This window comes from Muntiacus reevesi, chromosome 5, assembly GCF_963930625.1.
Source record: "Muntiacus reevesi chromosome 5, mMunRee1.1, whole genome shotgun sequence".
Lineage (NCBI taxonomy): Eukaryota > Metazoa > Chordata > Mammalia > Artiodactyla > Cervidae > Muntiacus > Muntiacus reevesi.
In genome coordinates this window covers 12469025-12482701 of record NC_089253.1, presented here as the reverse complement: position 1 = coordinate 12482701, position 13677 = coordinate 12469025, and the positions used below count along the sequence as shown (strand labels likewise).

The 13677-nt window shown below is 39.9% G+C and overlaps 1 protein-coding gene and 1 long non-coding RNA gene across 4 annotated transcripts in view; one reads left to right on the top strand and one right to left on the bottom strand.

Moving 5' to 3' along the window:
* Nucleotides 1-570, bottom strand: part of RAB30 (RAB30, member RAS oncogene family) — a 101481-nt gene extending 100911 nt beyond the window's left edge. For both annotated transcript variants that reach the window (XM_065936983.1, XM_065936982.1), the window contains exon 1: nt 386-570. The gene's annotated coding sequence lies outside the window, so the exon portion shown is untranslated. The remainder of the gene's footprint in view (nt 1-385) is intronic.
* Nucleotides 571-779: 209 nt separating this feature from the next.
* Nucleotides 780-13393, top strand: LOC136169174 (uncharacterized). Of its 2 annotated transcripts, XR_010663393.1 has the most exons (5): nt 780-906; nt 1310-1380; nt 1823-1959; nt 2155-2274; nt 11238-13391. It is a non-coding gene; the product is annotated as an uncharacterized lncRNA (long non-coding RNA). The 2 variants fall into 2 exon arrangements; XR_010663392.1 differs by having other exon boundaries at nt 1823-2274; nt 11238-13393.
* The last annotated feature ends 284 nt before the right edge of the window (nt 13394-13677 follow it).

Genomic DNA, 13677 nt, shown 5'->3' with positions numbered 1-13677 from the left:
TGTCTCCCCACGCATCACCCCTTCCCACTCAAATCCCAGCACTCGGGCCGTATGTGACAGGACTGCAGTCTCCCACCACTGCCTTCCTCTGATTATTTTCCAAGAGCACTTCCCAACATCCTCCCCAACCCAGCTCCCTCTCCCAGCCTTCAAAAAGGTTGAGGGGAGTTGCGACTAGGGAATTGGCAAGCATCCGTCCTCTGGCGGGGGAAGGCTGCTGGAGTTGTTCTTTGCAGTGACCCAAATTGCAGAGAGCTTTTCGCTTAGCAGCGCTTGTGAACAACCTTCCCAATCCTCCCACCCCCATCTTCCCAAAAGAAAGCCTTGAGAACTAAGCGGGAGGAATAACTTGGTAGAATCATTTGAATAAATCACTTCAACTCACCTGGTTTGGGATTTTTCTCCCCACCCCAGGCATAAACAGAAAGGATGTGCGAATGAGTCACGCAAGCAAGGGAGGGTGTTGCGATGTCCTAAGTCCAAAGGCTGAAGTCAGTCCTTGCCCTGGTGCTGCTGCTACGCTTAGCTCAGCTGGAGCGAGCGGCAATCGCAAGCCTAGCAGCAGCAGGGGGGTGGATAGACCGTAGCACAATGAATGCAGTGGGGTTTTTGCAATGACATCATCCCACTGTCCTAAAGGCCCCAATAGCCATGCTCAGGAGCGGTTCATTCTGGGAATCGTAGTTTCCTCAAGGCCAGGCGGAACAGCCGGGCTATCCGCCGGAACTACAATGCCCAAAATGCCCCACGGTCGGACGCGCTTGGAGAGGGCGAAGGGAGCGAAGTGGGCACGGCAGCCATGTTAGGGGTGCTGAACCGATTCCGCGGCGCCGGCTGAGTTTTTAGGGGACGCGGGAGCCGAGTGGTGGTGCAGAGGGGACAGTGAGAAGGAGGACAAGTCGGTCGGTGAGCCTGGGTTCCGAACCTGGGCACCGGGGGATGGAGGCGGCGTCTGGGGCCGAGTAGGACGTGTCCGACTGGTGGCGGCTTGAGAGGCCGAGTGGGCCTCGGCCTTACGGCCCTGCTGGAGTTGGCGGAGGTCGCCTACGCCTCTTGCCCCACGTTGTGACAAAGGGATTGAGGGAGTCAGTTTACTTCTGGGCTCAGAGCAGCAAATTGAGCCGCTGACAGGATAGTAAGGGGCGGTTGTGTTTTTCCTGTGGGAGTGGGGTGCGCTGCGGGGATCCCGGGTGGCGACCCTCTAGCCTTTGGTCGCAGAAGCTTCTACCTAAGGAATTGGGCTATCTCTCCCAGATTTTTTTTTTTAATTGTCTTGTCATTCTGCAACCGTCCTTACTCCTTTCCCAAGGTGTCGGACCCTCATTGGTCTTTCCTGCAGAAGTGATTTGCAAAAGGTTCCAAAGACATCGATGTTAAAAGGTAGCTAAGCTGGAAGGGAACGGCGCTTTGGCCCCGCAGTAAAGAAAACACAAAGCCCCTGTTTAAAATGACATCTTCATACTTGCCAGCGAAGGCAGGGAGACTTTAAAAGGAAATACTGATGATCGGCCTGTTGACGGCTGGAGACTGGTTCCTGAGTAAGAGGGTTCTTGAATAAACCTAGAGTGCATATTGAAATTACTGCCCAGACGGGATCTTCAGGACTATGAACCACCAACTTATTTTAAAAATACAATTAGTGTTTAATTTGTAGAACTCCATATATACCACTACTTTAGCAGCTAATTTGCTTTCAAACTAAGTAGCTGAAACTAAAATCATTGGTCTTTTAAGTTGTTTTGCCCAGTATCTCGAATGAACTGTATTTATTTTTTCTCCATTTGTGTTGTTAAAACAATGCTGTGTGTTTGTTCTTTTTCAGAGTCTGTCTACACAATGAAAAGATGAAAAATTTTCTTTCCTCCTGAGGGTGTCGGAAGGGCTAAAAAGGCTGATATATTAGTGCTGTTTTTCTCCTTTCCTTTTGCATATTATCCTGAAAACATAACATCACTTTGGGTTAGTAGGGTTATGCACTTCACTTGTTAGGAGTTAAAATTATAGCTGATAAATGGATTATCGTATCAAGGAAGGACTAGGCAAGAGTGGTTATAAATGAAAAAAACATGGTCAAAACATCTCTCAGATGCATGCAGATGATAATTACAAAGACAGTTTTATAAAGAATGATCTTACATATTGCCTTGTTTCTAGGAACAAATCAGATGAATGGCTTTCATTTTTAAACAGAGGTGGTATGTGCTGGTCTCAGTTATGCATGGAAATCATGGCATTATTTGTTATTCAGAAATACCTTCTTTACTAGTAATGTTGGTAAGTATAGGAAAAGGAACAAAATGTGTGCTATTTTCTTTGTGATCAATGTTTCTTTGTAAAACTATAGACATGTTTTAACCTTAAGAGAGAAAATAGACTGAACAGATTTACATTTAGGCTCCCTTTCAAACTCATACAAATTATTTTTAGGGGTTGGTGATTCATGGGTGGTGTTGTGTCTCATATGAACTTATCTTGTTCATTTTGTAAGAGACTTCTTTATATAAGCAACAACCTCCTCAATTTGAATTACTATTTAAAAAAAAATTGGTGGGGGTGGGGGAACCCAGCAGATTTCTCAGAAACATTGTATGAGAGAAATGAGACCTATATAATATAGTGATTTCTGTAATTTGTCATGTGTTTGGGTAGTTAGAAATTTTTTTCAGCCTTTTATCTAATGGGCATCAAGCCATAAAGAAATCTAGTTATTATCTCAAAAAACAACTCCATGACCCTTAAATTTTAGGAAAAAAATTTATGTACTCTATATGGATATTTTGTTTAAAAAATTAGTATTACAGGAGTTGATGATGCCAATTTCTGAAAGAATAACTGCAGTGTTCCAGAATAAAACCTGTGTTAGGGACTTCCCTGGTGATCCTGTAATTAAGACTCCACCTTCCAATGCAACAGGTGCAGGTTTACCAGGTGGCTCAGTGGTAAAGAATCCACCTGCCAGTACAGGAGATGTGGGTTTGATCCCTGTGTCTGAAAGATCCCTGGAGAAGGAATTGGCAGCTCATTCCAGTATTCTTGCCTGGAAAACCTCATGGACAGAGGAGCCTGGAGGTCTCTAATCCATGAGGTCTTAAAGAGTCAGACACAAGTGAGCAGCAGCAGGGAACTAAGATCCCACATGCTGTGGGGTGTGGCCAAAGTAAAGAAGAAAACAAGTGCGGTTAGGAATGCCTAATGCAGATAAACCTACCTTCTTTTTATCTCAAAGGAGAGTTAAGACATTGATTTGTATTATATTTATAGATAGCTCATTAAAGAGTATTGAGTTAGTTGTTAGGTCAAGAGTTTTCTCAATAGGGTCAAGTGTCTGGATCACCTGTGGAACTCTAGATACGTGAAGCTTATTTCCCACCCATTCACCCAGGTGAATTATTTTTGTTCAGGGTTGTCACCAGCTGTTGTATATCTTTAAAACACTACAGGTGAGTTTACAGTGGAAGGGTAGAGCAGCCTTCCACATCCCAGATTTGTAGCTCTTTGTGGTGTGTGACATGAGTAATAAAGATTTTAGGTTTATTAATATATTCATAAATGAATTTTCAAGACGTGTAGATGACCTAAGGATTAATTTATGCATGGTAGAGGTGGGGGGAATCACTTTTACCTTAAGAATACCATAACATCCTGACTTCTTGAATATTTCTTTGAGTGAAATCTGGTCTAAGAAACTCTGATCGCAAAAGACACAGCAGTAAGCTCAGAGCTGTGACAAACTTATGGGAAAGTTATTCAGATAATTAAACTGAAGTATCTAGACGGAGTCAACAAGATATTTGAATTTCTGAAAATAATTTTCTTTAGCTCCTTGCTCTCAATCCTAATTTTTAAAAATTATTGATGATCTATAGTATTCTTGGCATTTGGGTACATAATATATAAAGAGAATATCTTTTTCAGCTGCACATTCTTTGACATTACTAAATTTGTGATCTTTACATTCAAAACCATGTAACATTCTTTTTATCCATATCTGCTAAAGAATAAAAACAGAGAACAAATATATGAAAATTTTAAAGCAACGCCAAGAGTCAAGCACTCCATGAGTCCTTTTATAGGAGATCCTCTTAGAGGTGGTATGTGAAGACTGACTTTAGTGTTTTGGATAGTATTAATGGCCTATCTGGGTTCCTGCTGCTTCAGTGTCAGATCTGTTTTGAATGGCTTGCTAATTTTTTATAGGAAATTTGTAACATTCTAGGTCTCAGGGATGATGGTGAAGATTAAACAAAGTTACGTAAAGCATTTAGTAGAGGACTTTGGAACATGTAAATATGTTGTGGATTTTTTTTTTAGTTTTTAAAAAGTAGTCTCAAAGTACTTAGGACCCAAGGACAGGGATTATCTTAAATGAACTCTTCTCACAGTTTGTTGGTAAGTCAAACTTGTATGACCAAATTCTTAACAAAGTATAGTTCCAGTTTCTCCTTTGATAGAATTATGATATAAGACAATTTTTTTCAGCCCGTACCACATAAGGAATGTAAAATTCCTGTTATTATTGTCATGGTAGTGCCTGGGGTAGCTGAAGTTGAAAGAATTACATAACAGTAAAATTTTGCTTGTGTACTTGTATAGTTAAAAAAACCCTCAATTGGTTATGAAAATTAGGCCCTGTCTTCATTGAGAATCAGTGTAGTTAGTTAATTCTCTAAAAGGTGATGTCTCAAATTATGAAAAATGTTAGACTTGTTTCATGCCTGCAGAGATCTAAAATAATGCTTCTATATTTCAAGCTATGAAATTTGAGACAGCAACTATCAGTTAAATTGCCTTTCTTTATCTCTTCCAAAATAAAATCAATTTTCTTAACCATTCTCAGAAATGAAATGCCAACAATCCAAAGGTGATGTAAACCCCAGTAGTTACAGTAAGAATTATGTTAAGTTGGTCACAGAATTAAGACAAGAAAACTTAAGGGGGAAAATGAAAAACATTTTACCAAAATTATATTGGATAGGCTTATATTGAGTTAAATGTTTTCTACACCATTTATTTTTAAAGTGCACAGAGATGAACATGTTATACAGGGTTCAGCATTTGGAGTTTCTGAGGAAGATTTTTAACTTATTCTGGAAACTAATATTTCATATTTACACATTTTACTTTAACAGCTTTCAGAAAACTAAAACATATGTTTTCTAGTCTTGTTTAGTTGACCCACTGTTGTTTTTCTAACAGGTTGGTATAATTGTAGCTGCTGTGTTTAATTAACCAGAAAAATGAGCTTTCCATGATTTTTATTTCTCAGTTTTTAGTAGATTTGGATAATTAAAGTGGCACTAGAACAACATTTCTTTGCAAGAATATGTATATAATTCTGAACTTAATCCAATATAAATATGTTCATGAATATAGCCACTTAAGGAAACTGCAGAGGTGTACAGTTTTCAGCAATTATGTAAGTAGGTCCATATAATTCTTAATTCGATTATGGACTCCTTATAGTACTGTTTTTTAACTTGCTGTAAAGGTTAATCCTCAATGAGTTTTGTCGTAAAACATTTTAGGAAATGTTCATCAAAATCATCTATTTACTCCTAAGCCATGATTTGGTGAATTTGGCACATAGGTGCTTATAAATGGAATAGCCTGGGGACTTGTTTGAGTTACTCCACCTTCATAAGATAAAATTCAGTAACCATAACCCTTGACATAATCTAAATGATCTTTTTTTTCCACCTCTGAGCCAAAATAAAACTCAGCTTTCCTCCTTCCTTACCCTGTACCATCAGACTTTTAGTCATTAGTATTAAGCAGAATCTTTCATAGTTTCTTGGCAGTTGTCCACATTGAACTGGAGAGCATTTATGCTGTTGACTGAATGTTAGCATATGTATAGAGCCATTTCCTAGTGAATGTTTCATAGCTTTTTATATTAAGACAGAAAAATTATAGAAAACCTTAATTTAAATGTTAAACATGCTGAAATAAAGCAGTTGCGTAAGTGGTAATGTATAAAAGTATATTGCAAATAACAGTAACATAGTAGAGCACTTTATTGCAATTGCTTAACTGCAGCTAAGCAGCATCTTACATAAGTGTGATGTCAATGACCCCTATCAGTCCTGTGCTATTTCAGTGGAATACTTTTCTGGTAATGGGATGCAAAAATTGACAATGTATTGAAAATTAAGTGCTATTTTTGATGATGAACTTTACATTTATTTATTTTACATTTGACAGTCTCAGTGGAAGAATTCCATTTCAATTCTTGTTTACTGTTTGTATCTTTAATGTTAGGCATTATGCCTTTTGAATTTCAGTCCCATGGCTGGTCTGTTTTCAGTATTCATGTTTGTGTCTTTCTAAAATTGTTTGCTTGTTTCTTGATAGTTCTGAGATGAACAGTTTTTGTTGCATCTCATCTGGCAATGTATTTGCCAAAGATGTGTCCTGGATTTTCTGGTTTTCCAGATAAACTGTGCTTACTCATCTTCCTCATTCTTGGAACCTGTTTTGAATTTGTTGCTGTTTTGGGTTCTTGTATTAAAATTCTAAGATTTATGGAGTACTGAGAGGAAGCCAGATTTCAGGAGTTTGAAAAGGTTGAATGAAGGGAATGGGGAAAGAAGTAGGTATGGTAATATTACCATAGTATGGTAATATGTAGACAGCTTCTTTAAGAAGTTTGGCTCCAAAAGAGGAAGAAATAATTGTTTACAGAGGGCATTTGGGATTAAAAGAGGGTTTGTACTTAAATCGTCCTACTTAGAGGTCAAAGTCACTTTCTATACTTCATGGCAGTCTGATCATTTCCTAAAGAAATCAAGACTTAAAATTCTACCTTGCAGTGAAATAGGGCCAGGAGAAAAGGGGGAAGAGCTCTGAAGTACTTTTGTGATTTTTTTTTTTTCCCCTGCATGTTACTTGATGATTTTCGTTTGATTTAAGTATTTTTCCTTCCCAGTTGTCAGTTGTTTCATTTAACCAAACTTGTACTCCAGGACTGGAGAAGGGCATGGCAACCCACTCCAGTATTCTTACCTGGAGAATCCTCACAGACAGAGGAGCCTAGTGGGCTACAGTCCATAGGGTTGTAGAGTCGGACAGAACTGAAGTGACTGAGCATGCACTCATGTACTCCAGGAATAGCGGTTTATATGACAGTTCCAAAAAGAGCATAGCAGTGACCGTGAGCCTCAGCTTCTTTTGAAAAATGACATGTTCTTATAGGTGATATTTGCCCTTTATATTCACATGCATGCTCTGTCGTGTCTAACTCTTTGCTACTCCATGGACTGTAGCCCACTAGGCTTCTCTGTCCATGAGATTTTCCAGGCAGTGCTGGAGTGGGTTGCCATTTCCTTCTCCAGGGGATCTCCCCAACTCGGGGATTAAATCCATGTCTCTGGCATTGCAGGGGGATTCTTTACCATTGAACCACCTGGGAAGCCTGCCCTGTACATTAATTCTTTCTAGCCCTACTGCCTGGGATCCTCACAACCTCTTTTAGAAAAGATGGTTGGTGCTCACTTGAACCAGGAGGTTAGACTTGAATAGGACGTGTCTGTGACTTGCCCAGCTATGATTTTATCATTATACATTACCTAGAGGAGGAGAAATCTGAGATAGTCAAATTCTTTAGTGTCATTAAGCGAGGAGGGTATGATTGTGAAAATCAAGGAAAATATATATGGAGGGAAAAGCAACTATAGGGCAACCAAGCCCTACACAGAAGGTGGTAAATCCAATTTTAACTAATAGGAACTAAATTTTCAATAACTTGAACTCTCATTCTGTTACCCAGTAATGTAAATAAGCTACTGTTTCCCTCTGGGAGTTTAACTGGCAGAATAAATGGAAAGATGTCAGCGAAAAGAGGGAAACAAGTAAACCAGATAAGATTTTGCATAATCAATAAGTATAGGAAGTTGGTTACTTCTAGATTTGGGCACAGGAACACAGTATGTCCAAATGTTATCTCACTGCTTTTCATGAGATGCACCAGAAGAAATGACCTGAGGTGTTTCCATGGAAAGACAAACTTGTGGCTACCCATAAATTGTCTGCTATGAGTTACTAGCCTCTGTACGCACAGCAGGATGCCCCGTCTTAGGCTAAAACTTTACTGTTCAAGCTGATAACCTATCTTGAGCAAATTTAAGACTCTCACAATCTCCCACCTCTTCAACCATCTGGAGAGAGGGAAAGATAAAACTGTTAACAGAAAGAGAATAATTGTTGGCTGTGGGCCCAGAGTTAGATTCAGAAAAGTTACTTGACACCCGTCTTTATGGCTGAGTTAATTATTTAAGGTGATTAGTTATTACTTAATACTTGCTCAGTCTGCAGAGTTCACTTAAAGTGCATTTGACAGTTCAGATAACTGGAAAGCAGTTCCTCTGATAACACTGGCAGGACATAAAGTTAAAATATTTTTCTGCTGGCTGAGGTCTGTCACACTGCATTTGTTTATATTATTTTACATTATAAGCACTCAAAAGGCAGTGTAGTGTGGTGGCTTGGAGCGAAGTCTCAGAGCCAGTCATCCTGGGTTGAAGTCACACTTCTGTCCGTTGGGTTGACTGAGCAAGTTGTTTAACCCTAAGCCTCAGATTCATCTGTGCAGTGGGAATACTACTACTCTCATTGGGCTGCTATGAGAATTGAATGCATGTGGAGATCCCTATCAGCTGTAATGCAAAAACATGTTTTTTTGCAAATCTACTCACTATTTAAGGATTCACTGAAAGTACATAATATCCTTCAAAAATTAAACCATTTTTAAGCATGAGTATGATTCTTTGCTTTAGATGTTATAAGTTGATGTCCCATCAGTTTTAACTTTACCAAATACCTAGTTTAGTAAATGAAGCTTTGTGTAAATATGTATAACATAAATGTGATATTTATACCATAATTTACAATTAACTTAGGGACTCTGCCACTGACAGTTTTAAAGATCGAGTAAGGAAAGTATTGTCTAAAAACCATTTTCAGGGTTTGTTGTGCAAATACCTGAAGTGAGTTCAAGCTTTATGGCCCACTTTTAAGAACATTAGGTCTGTAAGAAGTTCCAAGTGCATCGCTTGTAAGAATTGCCTTCAAGTCAGGAGTGGCTTTTGGTTTCCCAAACTAAGACTAGTGAGTAAGATATCTCAGCTTAGGAAAATTAGCTGTTAAATCTGTTGCCTTATCTTCAAAAATGGGCTAACCTGAAAACCAAATTGTCTTCTGTTGTATTAATTCTGTAGTGTAGTCTACAGGCTTTAGCAACAGACTTTCCTGGGATACATGTCAAAAAATCCAGATTCTAGTGTCCCTACGCTGCTTACAGCAAGATCTGGGGATCTTTGTTTACTTTTGTTTTTTTGGCCACACCGCTTGACATGTGGGTTATTAGTCTGCTGTGGGTGCTCAGGAACTTCAGTCATGTCTGACTGCGACCCCGTGGCCTGTAAGCCCACCAGGCTTCTCTGTCCATGGAATTCTCCAGGCAAGAATGCTGGAGTGTTGTTGCCATATCCTCCTCCTAGGGATCTTCCCACCCACCGATTGAACCTGTGTCTCCTGCACTGCAGGTGGATTCTTTACCACTGAGCCACCAGGGAAGCCCTTTTAGTCCTCTGACCAGGGATCAAACCCACATCCCTGCAATGGAAGCACAGAGTCATAACCACTAGACCACCAGGGAAGTCCCTAGGAATCTGTTTTTGATGAACTCACCTCTTCACCTAGTTCTACTTGAAAGCACCAAGGTAAAACAGCTTTCTAAAATGAGGCCTCAATACACATTCTCCCCCTTCCTCATTTTTGTGTTCTAACTCTTCTTTCCATTGTGCTCAGTACTTCTTGCTGCAGTTCCAAGACACAGAGCAAAAACTTTCAAAATCTTTTCTTTGTAGTTGTATTCAATAAAGAATATAATCCAGCCACATCAGTCCTGGGTGTTCATTGGAAGGACTGATGCTGAAGCTGAAAAACTCCAATACTTTGGCCACCTCATGCAAAGAGGTGACTCATTGGAAAAGACCCTGATGTTGGGAGGGATTGGGGGCAGGAGGAGAAGACGATGACAGAGGATGAGATGGCTGGATGGCATCACCAACTTGATGGACATGAGTTTGAGTAAACTCCGGGAGTTGGTGATGGACAGGGATCGCAGAGTTGAACACGACTGAGCGACTGAACTGAACAACACGTGTTGCTTAAATCAGGTGTATAATAAAGTTTATTTTAGGGAAATACATGAATTATATGATCCATGCTGGTAACTAAAGCATTTGATTAAAAGATTTTGAATAAAAAGAAGCAGTCAGTTTACTAGTTCAGTCGTGTCTGACTGCAACCCCATAGGCTGCAGCACACCAGGCTTCCCTGTCGATCACCAATTCCAGAGTTTGCTCAAACTCATGTCCCTTGAGTCTGATGCCATCCAACCAGCTCATCCTCTGTTGTCCCCTTCTCTTCCTCCCTTCAGTCTTTCCCAGCATCAGGATCTTTCTAATGAGTCAGTTCTTTGCATCAGGTGACCAAAGTATTGGAGTTTCAGCTTCAATATCAGTCCTTCCAATGAATATTCAGGACTGATTTCCTTGAGGATTGACTGGTTTGGCCTCCTTGCAGTCCAAGGGACTCTTAAGAGTCTTCTCCAACACCACAGTTCAAAAGCATCAATTTTTCAGTGCTCAGCTTTCATTATACCCCAACTCTCACATCCATACATCACTACTGAAAAAACCATAGCTTTGACTAGACAGACCATTGTTGCCAAAGTGATGTCTCTGCTTTTTAATATGCTGTCTAGGTTGGTCATAGCTTTTCTTCCAAGGAACAAGCATCTTTTAATTTCACTGCAGTCACCATCTGCAGTGATTTTGGAGCCCAAGAAAATAAAATCTCACTGGTTGCATTGTTTCCCTGTCTGTTTGCCATGAAGTGATGGGACCAGATGCCATGATCTTCATTTTTTGAATGTTGAGTTTTAGGCCAACTTTTTCACTCTCCTCTTTCACTTTCATTGAGAGGTTCTTTACTTTCTCTTTGCTTTCTAACATAAGGGTGGTGCCATCTGCATGTCTGAGGTTATTGAAATTTCTCCCAGCAGTCTTGATTCCAGCTTGTGCTTCATCCAGCCTGGCATTTCACATGAGGTACTCTCCATATAAGTTAAATAACCAGGGTGACAAAAGACAGCCTTGACCTACTGCTTTCCCAATTTGGATCCAGTCCATTGTTCCACATCCAGTTCTAACTGTTGCTTCTTGACTTGCATACAGATTTCTCAGGAGATCTGTGCCTGAAGAATTATGGACGGAGTTTCATGACATTGTACATGAGGCGACCGTCAAAACCATCCCCAAGAAAAAGGCAAAATGGTTGTCTGATGAGGCCTTATAAATAGCTGTGAAAAGAAGAGAGGCTAAAGGCAAAGGAGAAAAGGAAAGATATATGCATCTGAATGCAGAGTTCCAAAGACTAGCAAGGAGAGATAAGAAAGCCTTCCTCAGTGATCAGTGCAAAGAAATAGAAGAAGACAATAGAATGGGAAAGACTAGAGATATTTTCAAGGAAATTAGAGATGCTAAGTGAACATTTCATGCAAAGGTGGGAACAATAAAGGACAGAAATGGTATGGACCTAACAGAAGCAGAAGATATTAAGAGGTGGCAAGAGCACACAGAAGAACTACAAAAAAGATCTTCACGACCCAGATAACCTGGATGATGTGATCACTCACCTAGAGACAGACATCCTGTAATGTGAAGTCAAGTGGACCTTAGGAAGCATCACTACAAACAAAGCTAGTGGGGGGTGATAGAATCCCAGTTGAGCTATTTCAAATCCTAAAAGATGATGCTGTGCAAGTGCTGCACTCAATATGCCAGCAAATTTGGAAAACTCAGCAGTGGCCACAGGACTGGAAAGGTCAGCTTTCATTCCAATCCCAAAGAAAGGCAATGCCGAAGAATGCTCAAACTACTGCACAATTACACTCATCTCACACACTAGCAAAGTAATGTTCAAAATTCTCCAAGCCAGGCTTCAACAATACTTGAACCGTGAACTTCCAGATGTTCAATCTGGATTTAGAAAAGGCAGAGGAACCAGAGATCAAATTACCAACATCCGTTGGATCATAGAAAAAGCAAGAAGAGTTCCACAAAAACATCTGCTTCATTGACTATGCCAAAGCTTTTGACTATGTGAGTCACAACAAACAGTGGAAAATTCTTAAAGAAGAAGCCTTATCGTAGGCTATTATAGACATCTAGAATATCAATATTTGGAAATGGGTGTATTATTTCAGCCAATTTAAATCCATTTATTTTGTTCTATATGTATATATTGATTAGTTACCAAGTAAAAAGTGCTGTGGAGGAACAAAAATAACTGAAACTTTGAGACCATTGAAGTGAAACTGTTAGTCACACTATTGGTTCCAAATCTTTGGGATCCCATAGACTGTAGTCTTCTAGACTCCTCTGTCCATGAAATTCTCCAGGCAAGAATACTGGAATGGGTTGCCATTCCCTTCTCCAGAGGATCTTCACGATCTAGGGACTCCCTAGAACTCAGGTCTCCTGCACTGCAGGCATATTCTTTACCGTCTAAGCCACCAGACTCAGCCTTTTTGCCGTCATGTACCCCTTGGTCATGGAAGCCTGTTGTGCTGCAAGTTCATGGGGTCTCAACAACTCTGACGTGACTGAGAGACTGAACTGAACCACTTAGTCAATCTAATGAAATCTATGGATCACTTTTCCAAAAAGTTTTTTAAAAGCATAAAGTACAGAGTATAGCATAATAAAGGGATACAATAATGCTGAAGTGAACACATTTTTTAAATTCTGGACATAGCTATATATATATATATATATATATAAACTCATTAACAAGCTCTACGGACTTCCCTGCTGATCCATTGGCTGAAAATTTAAGCTCCCAATGCAGGGGGCTCAGGTTCAACCCATGGTCTGGAAGCTAGATCCCACATGCCACAACTAAGGTCCCGCATGTCTCAACCAAGACCTGACACAGCCAAATAGTTTTTTTAAAGCTCCAGCAAGTTGTAACAATTGTAATAGGAAATAATCAGACTTCAGCTATGGCAGTCATATTTACTCCTAATACTACTGTAATCTGTTACCTACATTCAAGTTTTATTAGAAGTTATTGAAAATAGAAATGTAATTTTTCCCCATCCAAGTTGATGGAACCCTGAATTCTGTTAACCTGTGATTAAGAACCCTGGATAAACTTTTTAGATGGGAGCTTACTCTTTTTCACTGTTGTATCCAAAACCTGATTAAGATCTCTATAGAGACCCAAGCACTGAAAAACTTATGACACCTTACTTCATATAATTCTAGACACTGATCAAACATTTCAATATTAACCTACTTCCAACTACAAAAATTAAAAGTGCCCCCTTTCCCTTATGTATTCAGTAAGTGAATCGAGGGATTTTTTTCCCTTCCCAACAGCAAGCTAGTACTGCCATAAGTATATGTTTTAGCTACCGTTTTTCCCTTCCCTGGTGGTGCAGACAGTAAAGAATCCACCTGCAATGCAGGAGACCTGGGTTCAATCCCTGGGTCAGGAAGAATCCTTGGAGAAGGGAATGGCAACCAGTAATCTTGCCTAGTGAATTCCATGCACAGAAGAACCTGGTGGGCTACAGTTCATGGAGTCGCAAAGAGTCGGACACAACTGAAC